This window comes from Octopus bimaculoides, chromosome 1, assembly GCF_001194135.2.
Source record: "Octopus bimaculoides isolate UCB-OBI-ISO-001 chromosome 1, ASM119413v2, whole genome shotgun sequence".
Taxonomy (NCBI): Eukaryota; Metazoa; Mollusca; class Cephalopoda; order Octopoda; family Octopodidae; genus Octopus; species Octopus bimaculoides.
The window spans coordinates 184,827,193-184,832,711 of NC_068981.1; positions in this window are offsets into that span (position 1 = coordinate 184,827,193).

Sequence of the window (5,519 nt, forward strand, 5' to 3'; positions counted from 1 at the left end):
TGTATATATATATATATATATATATGTGTGTGTGTGTGTGTATTTATATAATCTTCTTCGATAAAACGTTTTAATATTAATAGTTCTTTCATGAAATAATATATCCATTTTTTCCATGAGTAAAAACTAGCTTCCAATTTCTATTAAGCATCTCACTTAAGCGTATGCGCATATATATGTATATATATGTGTGTATAAATGTTTGTTTCTGCGTGTGTGTTTGTGTGTGTGTATGCATGTATATGTATCTCTTTCTCTCTATAACTATCTATCCGTTTGTCTTTCTTTCTTTCTTTCTTTCTTTCTTTCTTTCAATCTATCTATCTATCTATCTATCTATCTATCTATCTGTCTGTCTGTCTGTCTGTCTGTCTGTCTGTCTCTCTGTCTGTCTAACTCTCTCTCTCTCTCTCTCTCTCTCTCTCTCTCTCTCTCTCTCTCTCTCTCTCTCTCTCTCTCTCTCTCTCTCTCTATCTATCTAGATGAGATTGCTAGTTATAAATGTACATTAGTGCTTATAACAAGAGGAAATAAATTATTTTAAAGTAGAATAATTTTTAAATCGAAGCTAAAACTTTTCGATTACTGCTTTCTGTCTCAGCTTTCCAATTTCATAATAATAATGAAATCACGATGGACACGTATTTATATATGTCTCTCTATATAAATATCGACTCTGCTTATTTGTCCTAAAACATCTTCGCAATCACTTGTCGAATCTCGACCAAACTTGACAATCGAATGCATATTTATTTCAGAAAGAACGCATGAAGAGAAAGAAAATGAATGTTTTAGAAATGTCTCCCAAGGGGCAATATCTGTACATACTTCCATGCGGATGTTCAACCGGAAAGTGTGATGAACCTTTTGTTCGACAAACTTTACACACACACACACACACACACACACACACACACACACACACACACACACACACACACACACACACACACACACACACACACACATCAATATAAAAATCTAAGAGTTAAGGAATGGATCCGGGCTACATATGTTTCATAGCGAGCGGAAACTCGGAAGAGGTAAATATCCAAGTGAGGTGTATACTGCAAATCGGGTCAGTCTCTGGCTATTCAGGAGTTTCACCTGTGTGGCACTAGGTCATCAGACAAGCTATGAGGTGCAGACAAAACGTCAAGCTAGCAAAAAAAAAAAACAACTCGACTAAAATAAAAAAAATATTATCAGTTGCTACTACAATAAAATCTTCTCTTCCTTGCGCCTGTCTATACTAAACGAAAAGCGCCTTTATTGAATTAGTATGGAATGAAGACTTCTTATGATAGCATGGAATGGTAACCTTCTCTTTAACTTCTTAGTCATGGTTAGCACAATCGAAACCGGTCGACTGTGTAAATATTCTATTTCATAATATATGCATATATATCTTAATACACACACACACATCCACCCACACACCCATACACACATACACATACATACATATATACATACATACATACATACATACATACATACATATATGTATATATATATTTATTTAAAAAGAAGTTTGAAAACGCCAATATATAAAAAATGAATTTTAATTTAACATGTTTCGGTTCTTGTAAAAACGAACCTTATCAAAAATACATGTTTAATAAAATGAAATTAAATGAAGAGTTCATAATTGTTCCTTACTGGTGTCAATAGTCCACGTGGGGGCATTTTTTGTTGGTTGTAGTAGTAGTGTCCCTGTTGGTAATGGTAAATGGTAGTGACCTCTGTCCGTGTCAGTAGCAGTAGTTAATTGGTTGTAGTGGTAGGGGTGGAAGTAGCACAAGCAGCATCAGCAGCAGAATGTTATATATATAACATTCAACATAAAATTTCTGTGCATTTCACTCATTTTTCTTCACTACAATTTACCACGTGGTATAATATTAAAAAATCACATTATACTTCTCAGCTAGGCGAAAATACATACCTGTCACTCTCGTGATGTCCCAAACATCACGAGAGTGACAGATACGTATTTTGCGGTATTTGTAGCTTGTCGATGTCATTGCGCGGCATTGACAAACCGGAAGTGACACTGCGAGTCACTTCCGAAACGAAATCGAAATCTCTAATTTGAAGTATCGTGGCACTCCGTCAGTTACGACGACGAGGGTTCTAGTTGATCCGATCAACAGAACAGCCTACTCGTGAAATTAACATGCAAGTGGCTGAGCACTCCACAGACACGAGTTCAAACTTTACCTCCTCACAAAAAAAAAAAAAAAAAAATTGTTCCTAATTTTGGTACAAAGCCTGCAACTTTGAGGGGAAGGGTTAATCCAAATTCCATTGATTCAAGTGCTTGACTGGTACTTTATTAGATCGGCTCGGAATGGATGAATGGAAAAAACCTCAGCAGGATTTCAACTTAGAAAATAAAGAACAGGAAGTAATACTGCAAAGCAGTTTTTCCAACTCTCTTACGATTCTACAAGCCCGCAGCAATTCCTTTCCGCTTTTTTTTATAATTCCATTGGCAATTTTATTGACAGTAAATATTTTGAAATCCCGGCAGATGGAGAAAGAAAATTTAAAGAGTCGATAGACTGTAAAACTCTAATTTCTACTGAACAGAAATATGTTACCCCATTACACTTCAGCAGAAGTATATTGAACCAAATAGAGCTTAACTTTGATTAAATCATACTGTCTTCACCTCTGCTCCATATGATTTTACATCTCGTTCTTTAAAACTGACATTAATTTCTGGTCAACCTAATATATAATATAATATAATTTAATAATTCAATTAAGTGATTATATGATCAATTACCTTCATTTTGCTGCTTTCCGAAAAAAAGTGTTTAAACTTTAATTACTCCGTGAGACATTATTATCTCATTATATTCTTAACGTATTCTTCGATTTATTTTAATTTAATTATTTACTGAAATAAATAAAAATAATCAAAATGTAAAAATATGTTAAAATCTATAACTTATACTTAAAATATATTAATTATTTCAGATTGGGGAAGAGAGATATATAATATTGTAACTATAAAATTTTGTCTATTAAAATATCATTTTTTTTCTAATCTTAGAGTCACTCATTTTACTGAAAGATTCTGGTGTTAAAAAAACAATTTCTGGTGATAAAATATAGATTAAAAACTGAGAAGTGTTATTTCAAATGTATTTAAAAGATCGGAGTATCCAGAACTTGCGCCCGTAAACCCTTACATTTTACTCCCATCACAAATCCTCTCACAAAATAATTAAATGTAGCATCACCACATATTCATCGTTTATTATCATATTCATCGTTGTCTCTAAATTAATATTTGTGATTGTTTATATCCGTTTCTCAAGGCGTTGAGCTGGAAGCCTCGTCAGCGTTTCGGTCACAATGCTTATCGACATTTCTTCCGGCTCTTTACATTATTCGTTCAAATCCCGCCAAAGTCAACTTTACTTTTTTTTTCATCTTTTTCGGGTCGATAAAATAAAGTACCAGTAGAGTACTTGGGTCGATGTAATCGACTTCTTCCCGCCTTTCAAAAATTCAGGCATTGAACCCTGCAATGGATCCCTTCGAAGTCGATAAAATGAAGTATCAGCCACGACAATCGATTTGTCCCCTCTTCTCAAAATTGCTGGCCTTGACTCCTGCAACGGACAAAATGCTTAACAGCCTTCTTTACGATCTGAGTTCAAATCCCACTGGGGTCACCTTTACCTGTCATCCATTCGGAATCGACAAACTAAGGGACCAACCAAGAATTTCGGGGTCGATAAAGTAAGCACCAGTTGAACACTAGGGTCGGTGCACTCATTTTCTTTCCCGTTTTTGGTTTGTACATTGTATACTGCAGATGCAGTAAGGGCGAATAGGTAAGAAATTTACTTGACACCCACAAGATCCCAAGCTGGATCCCACTGCACCACATCTAAGAAAATTACAAATGTTATTAATACATATTCTTTCTACTGGAAGCACAAGGCCTCAGATTTGGGGGAAGGGATTATGTCGATTACATTGACCCCAGTGCGTAACTAGTACTTATTCAATCGACCCCGAAAGGATGAAAGGCAAAGTCGACCGCAGCGGAATTTGAACTCAGAACGTAGCGGCAGACGAAATGCTGCTAGGCATTTTGCCCAGCATGCTAACAATTCTGTCAGCTCGCGGCCGTGTTATTAACACATATGACGTTAGAAGAACTGTGCTATATCATCGGCAGAAGATATAAGTTTCGCAAACCCAGTAACGCTAGCTGTAATTATATTCTACAGTGAAAATATACCGTTATAAGGCTCATTCGATATGTATTTTATTAGCTTGCTGTGCTGTTCAGGATTCCGTTCCTCTAAAATGGATTTGCAGCACGCAAGGGGAGATAACAGTGAGTGGGGCTCGTGGCAACGGAAGACGAAAGACAACAGGAAGCAACCTGAAGTGACAGAAGGCAATAGAAGATAACAGCTGGAGAGAATGGGAGATAACGGAAGGCGACGGGAGGCAGCAGGAGACAATGGGAGATAACTGGAGGCAATGGGAGGCAACAGGAGACAACAGGAAACAATGGGAGACACCGGGAGATAATGGAAGGCAAGAGGTGGGGGCACAATGGGAGATAACGGGAGACAACGGAAAGCAACTGGAAGCAGCGGAACCAAAGCGAGACAACGTGAGGCAACGTGAGGCAACAGTAGGCAACTGAGACAAGAGGAGGCAACGGGAGGTCACAAGAGACAACATGAGGCAACGTGAGGCAACAGTAGGCAACTGAGACAAGAGGAGGCAACGGGAGGTCACATGAGACAACGAGAGGCAACGGCAGTTCATTATTTCTGAATGATTCTGGAAAACGGTTGTGTCATCAGGAGCACAATCAGTCAATTAGGCCTACACTAGTGTAATGCAATAGAAAACGTCATTAGCTCCGTCGTCGCCGTCGTCTTCATCGTCATTATCACCATCGTCATCATCATCAGCATCCTCAAGAACAACAGCATTATCATCATCTCCTTTTTACATCGTCGTCGTCGTTACCGCCATCAACAACGTCAACAGAAACAACAGCATCGACAAGAATCCGCATAATTCATTTTCTAGAAGAAGTAGTAGTAGTAGTTGTTGTAGTAGCAATAACAGCAGTAATAATAGCAGTAGTAGCAGCAGCAGCAGTAATAGTAGTAGTAGTAGTAGTAGTAGTAGTAGGAGTAGTAGTAGTAGTAGTAGCAGTAACAGCAGCAGTTATAGTAGTAGTAGTAGTAGTAGGAGTAGTAGTAGTAGCAGTAACAGCAGCAGTTATTGTAGTAGTAGTAGCAGCAGCAGGAGCAGCAGCAGTAATAGTAGTAGTAGTAGCAGCAGCAGCATAAGTAGTAGTAGTAGTAGTAGTAGTAGTAGTAGTAGTAATAGTAGTAGAAGACTAAATAGCTAGTTAAATAAATTTCAGTATATAACTAACTCTGAGTTTATTGATTGCGGAAGGATGAAAGGCAGGAGTTGATCCGAAGGTGATCTGAACTTACGAGAGAGAGAGAGAGAGAGAG